This window comes from Colletes latitarsis, chromosome 4 (assembly GCF_051014445.1).
Source record: "Colletes latitarsis isolate SP2378_abdomen chromosome 4, iyColLati1, whole genome shotgun sequence".
Taxonomy (NCBI): domain Eukaryota; kingdom Metazoa; phylum Arthropoda; class Insecta; order Hymenoptera; family Colletidae; genus Colletes; species Colletes latitarsis.
In genome coordinates, this window is record NC_135137.1 from 23,858,306 (window position 1) to 23,877,307 (window position 19,002).

A 19,002-nucleotide genomic window follows, 5' to 3' on the forward strand; every position below is an offset into this window, starting at 1 on the left:
AAGGTGCGAGCCATCGTCATAGACTCAGAAGCTATGCACTACGAGGCGATTATCGGCCGGGACTTCTTAGATCAGACGCACGTAATGCTAATCAAGAATCGAGACGGCGTCACGATACGGGAGCTGCCGCGAATCGAAAGTATCCAGCGGGATACCGTGGACGTTTACGCGACGGAAACCGACGGAAGACAAGAACTCGTTTTCGGAGACGTCGGCGAGGACGGGAGACGATCATGCGAAGATTTGATAAGGAGGTATGCGGACCGAGTCTCAACGTCGATGCGAACGCTTGGAAAAACTAACGCCGTACAGATGGAGATTCGCTGCACGACAGATATTCCGGTTTGTTACAACCCGTACCGTATGGCGGAAATCGAACGCGGAATTGCGCGAAAAATTATCGAGGAGCTGATGGACAACGATATCGTGAGGGAATCTGTATCTCCGTACGCGAGCCCGATTACCCTAGTCAAGAAGAAGACGGGCGATTATCGGTTATGCGTGGATTACCGACGCTTAAACGCGGTAACTGTCAGGGATCGGTATCCGTTACCCTTAATAGAGGACCAGATCGATCGATTAGGGGGTAATAAATATTTTACCGCTCTGGACTTGGCGTCCGGATACTATCAGGTACCGATGAGCGCCGACTCAGTAGAAAAGACGGCCTTTATTACTCCGGATGGGCATTACGAATTTCTGCGAATGCCGTTCGGACTCACGAATGCCCCCGCCGTTTTCCAACGACTGATCAACGCCGTTCTGGGGCCGTTGAGGAACTCTGTAGCCTTCCCGTACATCGACGACATTATCATACCGTCGACCACCATCTCGGAAGGACTGCAGCGGCTGAAATTGGTGCTGGACAAATTGCGAGACCACCATTTAACCCTGAACCTGGACAAGTGTTCGTTCCTGATGACGACGATTGACTATCTCGGACGAGAGATAAGCGCGGATGGTGTTAAACCAGGACGTAGAAAGGTGGAAGCCGTGATGGCCATGCCAAGACCAACCTGCGTCCGAGAAGTTCGCCAATTCCTCGGTTTGGCGAGATATTTCCGTAAGCTCATCAAGGACTATGCGACCTTGGTGACGCCATTGACAAGATTGACGCGGAAAGATGCGGCGTGGACCTGGGGAGCGCCACAGGAGGACGTGGTCGTGGCGATTAAGGAAGCGCTCACGACACGGCCCATTCTCGCGATTTTCAATAGCGCGCTCAAAACGGAACTGCATACCGATGCCAGCTCATTGGGATTAGGTGCTATCCTGTTCCAGTTCACAGCGAAGGGTGAGCGGCAGGTAGTAGGATATTTCAGTAAGCAAACGACCCATGACCAAAGTAAATACCACTCTTACGAGTTGGAGACAATGGCTGTGGTGCTTGCTCTCCGACATTTTCGCGTATACCTGCTCGGGTTGAATTTCACGGTCGTCACGGATTGCAACGCGCTCCGTACGACATTCACCAAAAAGGACTTAATACCACGTATCGGACGATGGTGGTTGGAGGTACAGGACTACAACTTTGCCGTCGAATATCGAACGGGGGCACGAATGCAACACGTCGACGCCCTCAGTAGGAACCCTGTGCCAGGAGTGGAAATTTATCCGGTGGATGTGACGGAGGCGGACTGGATTTTGTCGGCTCAATTGCAGGATGAGCAGTTAGGCCGAGTTCGCAAAATACTTAGGGAGAAAGTACGGAATGCTGATACGAAGCAGTACTTCTCGAATTATGTATTAAAAGGAGGTAAGATTTACCGACGTTTGGAGGACGGACACACTGCGTGGGTTGTACCGCGCGCGGCGCGTTTTCAAGTTTGCCGATTGTGCCACGACGATGCGGGGCACCTAGGAGTGGAAAAGACTCTGCGACGGATCCGCGAGAATTATTGGTTCGCGGAAATGGCACAATTCGTGAAGAAGTACATTAGATCGTGTTTGAGTTGCGCCTATTACAAACGGACAGCAGGAAAGAAACAGGGGAAGCTCCATGTTGCAGCGCAACAGTAAACTCATAAAAGCCATCGGATGTAGAATCACACCTTTTATAAACATTCAAGGACTTTGCTTACAACCTAATGCCCCTAAGGCGGCTATTTAATTAGTAAATTCACTTAAACTCTGTATGGCCCTCAAATCCAGTCGCTCTATGACTTTACTACCTGCAATAGTATCGACGACGGGTGCCAGATGTTATGGCCGAGACCAGGTACCGCGTGACGCATCTGGCCACCAGGCGCTGGCCCGGGCCCGTATCCTCCTCGCGGAAAAACCCCGGGCCCGCAAAAATTATTAAAAACTACCGTTGCATGCCGCCTCCCACCGACCATCTTCGCCACCAAAATGATTGGCCGGCGAAACAATAATAGAAAACCAATCAGCGTCTAATGCTTCCTCCCATGGACTTGGATACGCCCATGGCGAGGCTAGCTCTTTGGGCAACCTTGGCCCAGAGAGCAGATTGAGAAAAAACGCCAAACTAACCACACCAGAGAACGAGAGGACAGACCGAAGACCTCTCCAGCAGATACGTCATATTGGAGCCTCCAAGCTTTATCCTCCCAAGCAGTTGCACAAGATTAAGTTGGCGTGCGACAGTGTGCCGTTGCGCAAACACTCCACCCTATTGAAAAGACCCCGATACCCTTCCACACGCTGCATGTCGACCATGTCGGCCCATTCGAGACGAGTGAAAAAAAAAATAAGTACCTGCTGGTCATTGTGGACGCCTTCACGAAATTTACTATCATCGAACCCGTGAAGGACACAAAAGCGAAGCGTGCGGTAAAGGTGCTGTTGAGCGTCATATACCTGTTCGGTGTACCGGCGCGGATTATCAGCGATAGGGGTACTGCTTTCACAGCACGGACATTTAAAATATTTTGCACGACCTACGGGATCCGCCACATTTTGAATGCGGTTGCTACGCCACGCGCCAACGGACAGTGCGAGAGGTATAATCGAACGATCGTTGCATCGCTAGCCGCGACCGCGGCCGACAGAGGAGCGGATAGATGGGACGAGTACGTCAAGCAAGTGCAGGGTGCCATGAATACCACGTATAATAAAGGTATCGCGGCGACGCCCACCGAAGCACTAATGGGATACAACGCAAGGACGGTTGCGGAGGCCCGACTTCTGCAGGAAGTGCAGACCGAAATGCAACGATTGGATCTCGGCGAATTGCGGGAAAGGATTACTAGACACATCACGGAAGACCAGAAGCAGCAGAAAAGGCGCTATGATAAAGCCCGGCGGGAAGCGACGCAGTATCGAGAAGAGGACCTGGTGATGGTGGAGATCACCAGCGAGCGGGTCACGGGAGAAAGCAGGAAGCTTTCCCCAAAATTCAAAGGACCCTTCAGGATCCACCGAGTACTCGGAAACGACCGATACGAGGTCGAAGATTTAAGGCAGGGAGGTAGAGGGGCCAAGACGGTGGTTGCAGCCGAACGGCTGAAGCCTTGGGTCGCGGCCATTGAATAATCATTGCCAGGCAGCTCTCAGTTATGTTTCAGGTAGTTGACGAGTTTCGGATAGGGACGGGCCTGCGACCATGGAAGGCCGGCGCCGTCGCCGGCGGAAACGAGGTCAACGAAGGGTCCCCGAGCTGAATGCAGCGGTGCTGATGTGCGAGCTCCGCCGACGGGATCTCGACGTCGTCACAAATTGTTGTGCGACCGTTTGAGCCATCACGCCGATAGTGATGCCTAGCCACTATCGGGTGATGATGACGAACTCGATGTCATGACAACGGTGATGTTGTTGCCGCCGTTGTATGACTGTACTGTGCCGTCATGCCGATGGTGATGTTTAGCCGCCATCGGATGACGATGAATTCGATACCACCGTAATAGTGAGGACCTAGCCACTATTACGTGGTTGTACCAAGCCAACGTGACCACGAGCAGAGTTGCAGTTGTGCGACAAGGAGGATCGGAGCAGTCAACGACGTCGGAAATTCAAGGACGTCGACGAATGTCTCGCGACGAGGCACCACTTCGAATCGTCGGCAGTTAACCGGAATTGATCTACGCCGTCGAAAGAAAAAGGAAAAGGAGAAAAACGCCGGATAATCGTGGGTCTTTCCGAAAAAGGGGAGTATCGTCGGAGGACGAACCTTTTGTCACTTGGAGAAATGGCTCCTTTAAAAACTTTGGGCCAACCACGATATATTAGCTAGATACTCAGGCCAGGGTTTTGATTCTCTTGTTACAGAAAGCGACTTAGACGACGACCGGAACGTGGAGGGAGACCGCATGAGGACAAGCGGAATTGCAGGCTGGCCGAGTGTTGGAAATTCCGACACTACCCGGTACACATGAGGCATAACAACGGGCAAGACGTCGCGCAGGCAAGCGGACCCCAGCGACGAACGCCAGGCCCCGCCATAAACCACCCCCGAAGGCCCTTGAAAGGCCTTCGTCAAGAGGGCTGCATGGCGACTTGGGCGAGGCACTTCTTTTCGAGCGATTAGCTGCGACGCATCGTGCAGAGCGCAGCAACCGAATAAAGCGATTATTATATTTTGTAAACGTTATCTTACACAAGTTTTCGCAAACTATTATTGCCTGTCTCGATATTCTATGTAATGGGATTTTTGTGATTGTGTCAACACATCCCATACAATGTAGTGCAACAGCGAGTTTGTATATTTGTGCACCACATTCGCCACAATGTAATATGTTATGATGTTCACCAAATATTGGAATAGGTAGGGTTGTGGGACGTATGATTGATTAAAACGACAATGATTACTGGTAAATTTATTAATGCTTTTATTAAATACGCTAAGGTATATCTCAGAGTTTTGAACCGTTCTCTATGAGATCTGTTTCGAGACTGTGACTTCACCCGCAGAAGAAAGGCGAGAGTGAAGCGCAGTTCGCCCTAGCGACGAACTCTTATCTTCGTATAATAAACACCATAAGTTCGTAGAACCCATGGCCAAAACTGAAGGAAACTCCAGACATATACAATCGTCACTGGAGATGATTTTTGTAACATAACAAGACGGTTAGGAAATCCAACACCAAACATTGACACCATCCCCAAAATGTGTGTTGGTTGTTTGTCATACTCCATTGTTTCATGATCTGGTAGCGCGGCTAAGCATTGCTCGCAAATTCAGTTCCCGTCGCCGTCTATAGCATTCACCTCCCCATAAGCAATACCTCTCATTAATGATGTTATATCGCGACGAAAGTAATACAGCCTCTGCATATGAGCCAGCACCATCCAAGCTAATTCTTACTGCGTGGGGGGCGAGAATGTTCATATTAGAATATTATATTTTGTAATTGAGATTGTTAAATATGATACAAACTAATGTGATAAGAATTATTCCTGTTTTACATACCTTCGTCCCACTTGTCCGCAACCATTGTTCAAATTTTTATTTTTTTTTTTATGTAAAACTTCAAAAATCACTTCTGCTATAAATGGCATGGGCTGGTCGTACAACTCTTTATATAGTGCATTACTCGGGTGGGGGAGGACTTGTCTTCTTAGGAATGGGAGTGGTACTCGCTCGTATCTGCCAACATTAGTAGAATTGCATGCCCTCAGCTTCTCCCACAGCATTCTGCAAACTTTGCGTTCTTGGATCTTTTATGGAGTTACAAACATATGTATACTGGTACGTCTAAAGCGGTATTTTATAATGCCCCCATGGCAGCGTCTCGGTTGAATATGGTACAATATATCGTTTGTCATCGTATGGACTCAGAGCAATTTTTGTTTCTGATATCGTGTACACTTCATGCAACATGGATCTTATACACGATTGGTGACAAATCTTTTCAACCTCGCCCATCAAACATTGCACATAATCATCAAATGTTATAGTTCGCGCTATAACATTACTCTGAACACCTTTCACCTTTTTCGTATCTTTCTTGCCATCGACTTGCATGGCATACATCTTCGCTCTCAATCCAACAAATTCGGTCATAATCGCACCATTATTTTCATCTTTCATTAAACCTGGTACCTTCTTATTAGCAAGCGGAATACCATATCGAATATCTGTGGGATAATCGCTCGTGTCAAAGCGAGCAATATCGCGTATCATAAGTTCATAAATATCGTCACACTCGATGTGGTAGATTAGACTGTCTGTATCGGTGTACATAATTTTACATTTATTCCTATGTGTGGGTAACATGTAATCGTGATGGAATTCATACAAACAAACCTTAGATATATCTAGTATACACATACCCACATAGATTGGTTTGTTAAATTTTACGGACAATTTACGCAGTTCGATCGCAACTAGGTTTTCCGAAAATATGCTGCGACTGTGGAAATTTGGCTTAGCGATCAGTGCCTCTGCACCATATCTCCCTCCCCATTTCGTTACTAATTTTACATCTACATGATTGCGCACATTCTCCATGGTTTTGCCAAACACTGCATTATTCATTAACTTGTATAAATTTTTCTCAAAATCGTTTGTAGCAAGAGTTCTGAACTTTGTATTTAGTTCGATGCAATCGCGAAGCCATGGAGATTGGGAAAACTGTAATACGCGGTGAACTTCAGTTACGCGAAGGCCATGACGAATACATTGCTGCAGATTGCGGTAGTGCATTACGTAACGCTTCTTATCGTATAGAGTCGCGATGAGCTTCTCCTGGCACTTGCCAGGCGGTTTATCACGTGTTGGGCAGAACGGTAGGTCAGTGTGCGAATCATGCAGATGTTGCGGATACTCCAGGTCGACTTCCAAAATATACCCCATCGATGAGTCTAACGCTACGGTCATTACATCTACATCTTTGTTGTTGACCCACTGAAAATTGGTGTATGGTAATGGTTGACACATTGCCCAGCCGTACAAATTATTTACATCGAAATACATTAAATATGACGATGGTTGCGATGGATCGTACGACTGCGTGTACTTGTTGTTGGCTCGTGCGCGCCTGTTGGAACATTGACTCAACCACCACGTATATCACGTTTGATAAATAGGACCATGTCGATATCGGTAAGAAGTTCGAAATTGATACGTGAATGCTTCACCATGGCATCCCACGTAAAACCTGGCAAAGTATAATAGTGCGCGGGGTCGAGTCCGTAACTTGCGATGCAACTATTGCGAAAATTTTCAAAAATATCAGCCAACAGGAAGACATCCGTCTTCAAATACAAATCGCTATACTCGCCGAGCGTTTGAATGGAAAACTGCATCCACACGTTGACGGCGTGTGCATAGACGTTTTCAGATACAGTATCGCCAGTCAAGGTACTGTAAAATGAATTGCGCGATGGTAAACATGATTGGTTCAACTTTTCGACACAGTCAATGTACTCGTACGGAAACACCCCTTTCCGCGTCAATAAATCAAAATCTTCCGCAGATAATTTTTGAAACTCGGATCGTGTAATTTCAAGTTTATCTTTACTAAGAAAAGATACCAATTTCTCGAAACTTGTATTTAAAAATTTAAACGAATCGATAAATTGCAATTTTATGCGCTTGCACGAGTTCGATTCTTCATCTGCGTTTTCAACGTATTTTGTAAATAAAATGTACTTCTCTTTTGTTATCGGCAATACAGTGACATCACCCTCGAATGCGGTGGTTATCTCCTTGATAATAAAATGTGAATCATAACCGGATAAATTGTGAAAGACTATGGGGATGGCAAACGCATCTTTATAATTTAAATTGTGATTTGAATGCGCAGGACCTCTGTACCGACCGGTCAAATGGCAATGATCGCGTATCCGCTTATCATCTCGCGTAAACGGTGTTTCGCATATGTGACAGTGTGTTGCCGTATTAAAATTTTGTAATTGTTCAGCTGATAAATTTTCCATGGGTACATTGGCTGATAAAATGGACTTTACACGATGTGACAAATCTTGAAGTTGTCTCACAAACCATGATACGCAATCAGGATCGCGACGACATTGAAACGTAGATAACGAGTCGTCGTACGAGCACAGCACATAATATCCCACACTAAATACTCGATGATGCTGATACGTGTATCTTGACGCTTCTCGATCAGTATCCGTTTTCTCCAGGATGCATTTCAGATCGGCATATACTATAAACGGAACACGTTCTTTCCTGTTGTAGTTGCAGATACTGAGTCACTTACTGCCATCATCATTTGGCAATATGATTGCGCAAACATTCATCTTCTCACAATCCATGGTGTGAGCTTCCAGTTTCTCATTCGAACTAAAATAGTGTAAGCATCTGCAATAAGAGACATAATTTTTATCTAACATAAAATATTTAAAAGATTTATTATATACATACCTATCACAAAAGTATTTTCTGCCATTATGTTTACTCAATTGTATGCACACGAGGCGAGATAAGTTCTTAATCCATGCGAAATGTCCCACGTCGTTTGCTCCTTCTAAATACAACAAATTGACATGCTTCTCCATCTTCTTATCGATGACTCGTATTGGTAACACCTTCTTATTCTCAATGGTATAAACATTGATGGAGATGTTATTGACATGTTCAAACTTTTTAATTTGGTTCAATGTCATTGAAAATTCAATATCCTGGATATTCAACACCGTCGTATAATGAGGATATTATGATGCCAGAGATACGTGACTTTCGGCTGGATACAGAGCAGCCACCACCGACCATGCGAAACATGCATTGTCCATCGAGCATACATTGATTACAGCTTTCTTTAGTTCACAGTTCACAGTTTTTCGTGTTAACACTTTTGTTTGCACATTTGTTACCAGCCACAAATTCACCGTTAAGTATAGTATTTATTTTGACACTATCATGTTTCAGCACAATGTTCCGCACATGATCAACTACAATGTCCCTCGCATCTTCGAAAAAATTGCGAGGCTCTATGTGGTTAGAATTTATCATCGCACCGGTCAATATACGGTTAACGAAAGCCGTATCAATTTCACGCCATCTGAGGCTTGCACTATATCCAGCACCCACATATACAAATCGATTGCGTGTCGAATCTTTTAGACTTTCCAATCTAGCGATACGAGCAATCAATGATTGTTTTTCACCGATTGAGAATCGCAGTCCCTTGATTCGGCTTCGTTCCTCCAACGAATTGAGATAGTCGCCAAATCGATGTTCCCATAAATTGTATTCTTCCTTCGATCTTAATTGAGCGGCCTGCTCGTACAGCTCCTGCTCTTGATGATCCATACTGTCATCTTTTGTGCTAATGTGTACAGTGATGTACACGATATATTACAAAAATCACTGTCCCGATGATGCCCTCGGTGATGCTCGCGATATATTACAGAAATCTGTGTCCGCGAATGCAATGTTATACGTTTTGCAGAAATCGTGTTTCTTTGTGCGTGTTCGTCCACGAATGTATTGTATGTTTTGCACATGTTCAGTGTAATCTAAAACGTCTTGCAAAAAAGTTACACTTTTTCGCAGAAGAAGAACATGTGACATAAAATAGTAAGAAGGTGAGCAGTGTGTATGTAAAATGACTAGGACCCAATAGCTCGCACAATTCGCGGATCCCAAAAAAATTATTGGGTACAGCGTGAACGTAAAAATGATCTATGTCGCGAAGAATATTATTTGGTTGCATCATCCTGAGAATGCAATGATATACGCTTTGCAGAAGTTGGATGTTTAGACGTGTTCAAGGTAATCTAAAAGACATTTTTGCAAAAGTTGCACTTTTCACAGAAGAAGAACACGTGATATAAAAAATTCCTCCCACCACTACGCGCCACCCGCTTCCCCTGGTACATATGATGCAACGTTGCATTTAAGTGCTGCACAATATTCACACTCGTTTGATAGTATCGTCGTGAAACATTATCTATTGAATTCTATGTTCAAATTTTTCTGAAAAAATGAATTACTGCATTCCTTGCGATACAGCATGCACAAGTAATGAGTAAGTATTATTATCACCATTTTTTCTTATCGTCATTACTTACCTTTCATTCTTTATTTACTTTTCTATATGTAACAGTAGCAAGAAACAGCGTTCAACGCCTCATATACTGGGAAGGAGATTTGCCCTCACATCCACAGCATACAAGTATTTGGATATTGCAATCGGTGTAGGACCTGTATCCGCCGTAGAAATTATTCTTGGTGATACTCGAGGAAATACATTGTTGCTGTCTTACTCAACATGGATGGTGTTTATCCAGAAACGCGAGGATATCGAACAACATGTGCTATCAGCTCCTTCTCCAACATCGTTATCAATTTGTGATTTGGTGCTTACGGTTGTTGCAATGCGCGACATGAACATTGTACAAGTGAAATTACATGATGCTTGCATGTATATGAAACCGTCAACTCTATTATTTTTATTCGAACTGGAACAGTGCATCGAGCGTGCATATTCGTGGCTATGCCAAAATACGCACTATGTTGGTGAGAAATACCAAGAATTTACAAATATTTTAAAATGGAATAGTATTATGCATAAACGTGTGGCTGATAAAATCCTTCGTGAATATTACGACAAAAATTCGCCTGTAGATTGCGAGCTGTTGGCATATGCGCTGGATCACATTTTATATGATGCTATTAATAACTAAAAATAAAAAACTGTATCTAATTTTTGTGAAATAGAATTACACAATTTATACTCGCATTGAATTGTGATAAAAAATTAAATATATCACTTTTTCGAAACAGTCAAAAGGCGTCTAATTTCTTTCCCCACCTCCTCTTTATCGACCTCTGATAATTACCACTTCTTTTTACCAGATGCATCTAATTTCTCTCCCCTTCTCTTTCTACCGATACCAGGCAATTATCCCAGCGGCTACCCCTATCCTCCACCTGGGGACGCGCCACGTAGGGGTTCACCTCCCCTGCCGCCTGGACAACCAAACGGGTGCGTGGACCTCGCGACTCTCCGTTATCCAACTAATGCGTTTCGCGTTTTCGATCGCCTCGCTCGCGTTTCTGGAAAACAAAAACCGATCCCCTATTTCGGGGGAACGTCCATGCGTCGCATCCAACCATTGTTGCCGTGGCGAAATCGACTTTTTCACCTTCGCCTTCGAAAAAGATTAAGTAAAAGAGTTTTCCTTCATTGAAAGAAGAAAAATTTTCCAGTCTTTTATTTTAATATGATTGATTTTAACGAATCAGCGTTTTTTTAAATTGCTAAACAAAGAGGACAAATAGGACAGTATTTCCAAATTTTTTCAGATTTAAAAATTTAAAATTACATTGAAATTCATTTGATTGTTTAGACTCAATCGCATAAATAGTATAAATATATGAACGCACGTCCTTAAGCATAGTAAGAAAATGTCTTTTTTTTAATAGTTAAAATATGATTAGGGAGTCTTGAAACGTGTATTTCCGTAAAAAAAATTTTGAAATTTTTTTACATTATGGTATTTTGCTTATATGCGCATACATAGGTCGGAAAGTAAAAAATGCCTGGGCAGTCGAGATTCGATATCGCATGCCAGTGATGCTAGGTCGAATTTCAGTTGTGTTGAGAGCAAGAAGGGTAGACTCACATTCGCCGCCTTTCTCAAATCCCCGAAGCTATACGAAACGCCAGAACTCATAAAAAAGGTGGTTGCGCATTATGTGTGTAAGCGGAGGGGCAGTTTCCTTTGGCCACAGGCTTGCCGTCTGATAATACTGCACTGCCAACTTACATGTATTTACGCACACACTACAGCTTTCTGCCCATCAATACTAATTCAGTGAATAGTTTCTCAACTGACGAATTTTCAGGTCGGTATGGCAGTCAGATTCGGCCGCGAAAGTCCATAAGGTGATTGGTATACTCGTATACCTCGTCTGTGCTCATACTAATTAAAAATTTTTCACGTTTATTCATTTCAAATAAATAAAATGGTCGGAATCATGGACACTGCGAGATAACCTTTTTTAAAAGCGAGTTTGTTTAAAGTATGCGGTATCATCAGTTTTAACTTTTTTTTACCAAAAAAATTTAGAAATGTCATTGGAACAGGTAAAAATAAACCTTATAAATTTGATTGCAAAAAGTGTTATACTTCATTCGCCAAAAATTCCCTAAGAAAATCTAAGAACATGCACTTCACACTAGAAGACCCCCTTAAGAAGAATTATATGAATGGTGATTCTGCTGTGATATTAGACGAAGAGAACGTAATATCAGCTAATTGCCTGTCTAAAAAGTGATTAATTTGTCATAGAATGACACGAACATCAATAATTTCATTAAATCACTGATTTGAAATGGACAGAGCAGACGAAAAATCATACAGAGTCCTTTTCTTCCACTTCCGTTCATTCTTTCTCATTCGTTATCCTTCTCTTCGACTGCCGTTTATTTTTTCTGATTCGGTCTTACTCATTCTCACACGCTGTCCTTTTCTTCGGTTATCGACTACTGCTGTCGGCAAAAGATAAAGGCGATATGGAGGCTTGACGATATCGCCGCTTATAAATATCTGCTGGTGTTGAAATTCGCCTCTGTCGTACGGGTCATTCCATGCGAAGTCGGACACCTTTTGGAGTACCATATCGGATTTTGCTCTAATTTGAATATGTTGTAGTCTTTAGTGATATATAAACGTATCTCGAAGGATTTTCTAAAATTTTTAAAATTGTTGGTGTTACATCTGTTTGAAATATAGAGGTCACTTTTTTCAATAAATAATAGCTGCTAAAGTACGAAAGTGAAAAAATTGTGCTTTTAGGTACTTGTAGTAGATCCATGGGAGTACCGAATAAAAATTATTCCAATTAAAAAAAAATTTGTTTGACTATTTATTTTGCAATTGTTTACAATGTTACATATCATTCATGTATGGGACTGAAACGTTTGATGGCTTGGGCGTTGGCCCGATCATCTAGCGCACAACCCCTCGAACGGGGTTGACTCATGCCGTATGTGCACACCCGGCCCAGTTTTCATTACCTTATATGGTAATGCCCCGCCACTGTACCGAGTAATTTTCCAGTATATAAGGGCCGCATTTTCTTACTCGTGGAGCTCAGTTTTCATAAAACTCTCGAGACGACGTCACTTTGATACTCGAAGCAAGATCGGGCTATAATCCCCTTCGAGCAACATCCTACCTTAGTGGTTTTAACCGTGAGTTTCAATCGTCTAAACCGAGTAGTAGCTCCCGCGAACGCGCCGCGTAAAAGCCGATTTAAAACTCTCGCCGTCGTGGCAATCTAGTAATAGAACTAGTTTTGTTAATACACCATTGTATTTGAGCATCGAATAGAATACATACAAGTAATTATACTGACTTGCATTATTCAATCAATACAACCCTGAACCATATTAACAGTAAGACGAGGAGTATTTCACGAACCTGGTACACCTTAACCGCTCGAGGTGTACCATTACGATAGAGCAAGATCCTAAAACTTCCTAAAAACCTACGTGGCTCCCAGGGTATAAAGCCCCTGGTTCATCCACTGCTTTCTAGCGGCTCCCAGGGTATAGAGCCCTTGGTTCGTCCACGTAACCTATTCCTACGGCTCCCAGGGTATAGAGCCCCTGGTTCGTCCGGAACTCCTTTCTCTCTCCTAACCATACCTAAAACCACCGGTCGAGTACTGTCCTCGACCGAATCCAGGATCTCGCGCTCGCGCTCGTAACAACAAACGTCATTTTTTTATAGTGGGGAAATATTTAAAAATCTGAAAAAATGAGCATATAGTCCTATTTGTCCCCTTTACGGACCAAGTTTTAGAAATACGAACACTTTAAAATTGACGTTATGAAAATTAATTAAATGTAATGCTGCGTCGCATTGTGGCACGCTGGCTCGACCGACCAAGTCGCGCGGTGCCTGCACAGCTAAACGGCTATACTTGTGTTGCAACCCCGTGGTCGGTGGGTTAGGGAAATAAGGTCGTGGGACGGTGCCCGTGGAGCGCTGAACCGCTCTGCTCGGCGAGACGCGCGGAAATCAAACTACTCGATACGTTAAAAATACTTCAACAACTTTATTCAGTACTGTTCCTTAGTTATTTCTAAATAGCGATTGGAAAACGTTCTCTAGTGCAGGACGATAGCTCGTATAGACTGAGAGAGAGAGAGCCAAGCGGGGCTCGGTCTTATATATCCAGCGTCCCGATCGGCGTTTGTTCCTTCCTTTTGCCGGTTGCCAAGTTCTCGGCGCGTGCCATGGAATATTCCCGATCCTTCGAGCGAGAACCGGCGACATGGCCAACCGATCGATTCTTACACACACACATATGCGCGCCACAAGCATACAGCCTACCTCTAACGGTCAAAACTACATTGTATACACAAAGTATCGGTAACGGTCTACAAATGCTCGGTTTTCGCCTAGATTTCCTCGCGTTGAATTTCTTACAATAATAATACGCATTACAATACGCGAGTTCGTTTGAATCTCGCTCGCTCAAATCGCAGCCTCGATGGTAATAAAACCAGTTCCAGCAATTTCCCGTCGCGCCGCTGTATGTACATCGACCCTACGTCACGCAAATGCGTAACACCTTTCCCCTTATACAAAAAGGTGTTTTCATAAAACAGCTTTTAAGCAAAAGTCAACATTTATTATTATTACCCTGAGCCAGGTCGGTGTCGGTTAACAATATTTACCACGTACAATATCCTCATACCTATCACGCGCCTTATGATTTCGAGATTACTTAATATCCGCAAACTATACGGTTAACGAAAGTCAGTGTGGTGATTTGCAGTAAGCTATACATCATTAACAACCGCATGCAGGGGTACATAACATCAGAGGCAGTTGGGATATACATTATATACGGAGAACAAAAATTAGAGCGTAGTTCCGAATCCGCAAAGCATTACATTGAGTAGCTACATCGAGTATTACAGGTTATTTACTTTATTTAATCTCCCTCGGAGGGAGAGTCCGGCCTTATATGCGCCAGTTTCAATTTATCGGTGTGCACTATCTTAAACCTATTTTTCGTTAACTCTATTTCGGCAGTTAAATCGCTAAATAATCGGTTTATTTTATAGGGGCCTAACCAAGTACAATCGAATTTGGAGGTTCTGGGCTCCTTAAGCAAGTATACCATATCGTTTAAATCAAATTTACAAGGCCTAAGGGTTTGATCATAATAATTTTTACTTTTCTGTTTCGCCTTTTCTAGATTCTGTGCAGCAGTCGTCTGAGTAGTGATGATTCTTACAAAGAGTTCATCTAAATGTTGCGCGAACGTTTTGGGTGCTGAACCCATGGAGAATTTTGAGGGAATATTGGCCCTTTCGCCGAAAATCAGTTCATGGGGGGGGGGGGGGGGTGAAGCCAGTGGCCTCATGCACAGAGGTATTGTATGAGAAAATGCAAAATCTTATCCACTCATCCCAGTCGGTCTTTGTGTAGTAATGTTTGAGGTAATTAATGAAGACACGGTGTGCCCTTTCAAGGGAGCCCAATGATTGTGGGTGAAAAGCGGTAGAGGCTATTCTCTGGATTTTAAAAATCTTACAGAAGTTCTTCATGACCTGACTAATAAAATTCCTGCCTTGGTCGGTGTGGATAGCTCTCGGACATCCAAATCTACTGATGAATTGTTCAGCAAGAGCGTGAGCAACGCTTATGGTATCTATGCTACGTAGCGGGATTGCATCTGAATACTTTGTGAGGTTATCTTGCAGGGTAAGTAGGTACTGATTACTCTCTCTTAGTTACGGGTAGGGGCCCGACTATATCCATTTGCACCTTTCAAATGCGCGTTTAGGGATGTCGGTAATTCGCATCGGCTGTTTTGTTCGCCTAGTATGATTCTTGTTCCTTTGACAGGTGGGGCACGAACGAACGAACTCTACGATTTCCTTTGCCATACCAGACCAGTAAAACCGTTCTTGGATAAGTTGGTGAAGTTTAAAGGAGCCACGGTGATCTCCGACTACCGATTCATGGTGCTCTTTAATAATCTGTGACCGGTCCGACCTTGGTGGGATTATAGCCTCCCTACTGCAGATGGTAATGCTATATTGTGGGTCGTTGAAGATTTCCCTAAGCAAGTCTAATACATTATTCTGTGCGGAGGGGTCGAATTTATCCGGGTCTATTAGGATACTGAAGGTATCCGACCGCAAAGAGTCCAGTAGATTTTTAAGAGATTTCAGGGAGTTTTGGACGTGATCAAAATTCAATTCATCTTGGGGACAAGATTTGAAAAACAAAAAGAATACCGAATATTTGTCCTGAGGGAACGCCATGGCATTCCCAATATTTAATTTATATTGTCGCACCTGGTCCATTGATAAACCTATTCGACTTAACAGTCCCTCGGTGGTATGGGAAGTATCAGTACCGGTGAGAGGGACGAAGTGGACAAGATTATCGCGCCGTGCAAAAAGGTGGCCCTTCAGATAGAATACAGTAGGGGAGGATCGCGTCGGCTCACCCATATCGGGGGTGGTGACTAAAATTCTCCTCCCGACATCGATTCCATTTTCATCGTGGACATTCTGTGTAATTAAAAGGTTCTCTACAAGGTCTCCCGGATTTACTACCGAGGTCACACCACTGGATATCCCTGTGCGGTCCTGGTCATCCCCATTCACACTTCCATTTGGCATCACCCGCCAGGATACACGCAAACATCGGTCCACCTGACCGAGTTGCAACCATCCACCCGGTCCACCTGACCGGATGGGATACTCATTCACACTTCCATCTGGCATCACCCGCCAGGATTCACGCAAACCTCGGTCCACCTGACCGAGTTGCAACCATCCACCCGGTCCACCTGACCGGATGGGATACTCATTCACACGGGGCGCCCCTCTCCCCTGAGACGACACAGGTTGCACCTCGAGTACAGATTCCCTCTCACGGCCCCCGAAGCGGGTTCCTGGGGTTCGGATTATACACCCGTTAGCCAACGAAAGACCGAGTTGAGGAGACTCTGGGGTACTCGACTGGGGTGTTCCTTCAGGAAGTTCTCTCGCGACATCTATTACCAAGCATGATTTTTCCGAATCGAAAATCTTTACTACGCCATCGGTGACCTCGTTTACTTTCCCCTCTGTTTTTCTGCGCGCTAGGAACACAGAGGCAATGAATCTATCGTTCTCCGCGGATTGCGCGTCATCTCCCCTGTCCGTTTCGGAATCTACGATTGGTGGTTTGTCTGCGCAGACTTGCACCCTTCCCAGACGCCTCAGACCAGAATTGAAGTTCGCGCAAGATCGTATAGGTTGCAGTTGAAGACTGGAATTTATATCGGCGACGACGGGATTACGTCAGGCAATTAGCCAATATTGGGTTTCATTCATCCGCTAGTAATTTTATGACTTAAATATGCAATTTCCTTTTGCAGGAACGACATTCCCCTGCTTGAAGAGCCAATCCGACGTTTTGCTTCCTCAGAGAAACGATATCAATGATATGGTTTTAGCGCCTCGCCAAAGTGTCTCTCTCTTCCCATTGGTTCGATGCAAAACGCTCGCTAGGCGTAACCGGCTGATACTTTAACGTCCCACCATCGTTTTCCAAAATTGAAGAACTACGTTTATAATAGAACTACCCGATCCGATTTTCGTTAATTCTTGATAGTCTATTATTCTCGCAAATTCTACAAATAAATTCGAAAGGAAACATTCGTGGACCAGGTGATCAGATACACGTGCGGTCTCGCAATCACTATTCATATTCGTAATAAAGAGAGACATGGGGCGGCCAACTTTTCAGAGTATATCTCCTCTTTCGAGTTCCGTCCGTATCGTGTTTCTCATCGTGCCGTTCGAGCCTCTCCATAGAGGATGATCGTCGGATTCGTTTGATAAATTATCATTTTTCCCTGGGGCTGTACGAACGAACAGAGAGGAAGACGACGATCGATGGATACCGCAAATTCCACGTGGTAAGGTACATTATATAAATATTTATCAAAGCTTAGTCAAATTTCTTTCCCGTGTTCCTTGTTATGCTCAAAACTAGCTTACTTTCTCTTCCTCCTTTTGCATAAATTACTTTAATATTAGTCCATGGGTCTGATTTTAATTCCTTCCGTTCTATTAGGTTCAATTGGAAGCCGGTGTCGATCAAGAATTTAACTGAGCCGCGGTAACTTAGGTGCTGTATTCGGCTCTGAATTAACGCGAGTAGATACGGTTTATCCTCTATCCCAACCAACGAGTCCGCCAGTCTACACTGGGCGATGAATTGGTCGACTTGGGACGGGTTCCCATCAAAGTAGGATATGAGGCCGGAGACCAAATCATATGGCATGCGCGACGGAGTTCTCGGAGTTTCCGGCGGCAGGATCGAGACGGGAGATCGAACCGGGGTTACGATCGGGTTAACGGAAAGAGTTTGAGAGGCGCACGATATAGGGGGTGACGCGAACGTGCTGTTAATTATGCTTAAGGGACCGTCTGTCGCGTTGGACCCGTGAATTATTGACTGTACGGGGACTAAACTTGTTTCGTTAATTCGCGGTACCACGGTTTCGGAAGTAGGGGGGTCTATGTGGGGAGATTTTAGTAACTCTTCCATAAATGTCCCACTACCACCACTCAGACGCTGCTTACGGCTCCTTTTAGCCCTCACGTATTTCTTTAAAAACGGCGGCATTTCACCGACTAACTAAATCTAATTGAGGCGAATATATCAGACTAGTACAAACAAATTTAGCTACTAGTCTGCGCAGTGATTATTACTAACGTAGTACTACACTTACAGTGCGCTAGCAATTACGACGGAAACGCTCCGGAACGTCGCTGATCGGTTCTCCTGCAACGGGGCCCTCCACTCGTCGCCGATCTGCTGGGCTGGAGGTCTGCGTCCCGGACGAAGATGTTGGAAACCGGCGATGGTCCGCGACGTCCTCCAGGTGCTCCAATCGTCGGGGATGGTCCGTGATGCCCTCCAGGTGCTCCAATCGTCGGCGATGGTCCGTGATGTCCTCCAGGTGTTCCAGTCGTCGGCGATGTTCGTCTCTCTGCTTTACAGGAACCTCGTTCGGTGGCGTTCGTCTCTCCGTGCTGAGTAAGGCGGAAGCTCAACCGCGACGTGAACAGGGTGCATGTGATAACGGTGGTGGCTTGC

At 44.5% G+C, this 19,002-nt stretch overlaps 1 long non-coding RNA gene and 1 pseudogene across 1 annotated transcript; one reads left to right on the forward strand and one right to left on the reverse strand.

The window, feature by feature from the left end:
- Positions 1–3,754: 3,754 nt before the first annotated feature.
- Positions 3,755–9,178, reverse strand: LOC143341194 (uncharacterized; annotated as a pseudogene).
- A 6,057-nt stretch (positions 9,179–15,235) lies between these two features.
- LOC143341219 (uncharacterized) lies at positions 15,236–15,929 on the forward strand. Its single transcript, XR_013079572.1, has 3 exons — positions 15,236–15,335; positions 15,433–15,600; positions 15,745–15,929. It is a non-coding gene; the product is annotated as an uncharacterized LOC143341219 (long non-coding RNA).
- Positions 15,930–19,002: the final 3,073 nt, after the last annotated feature.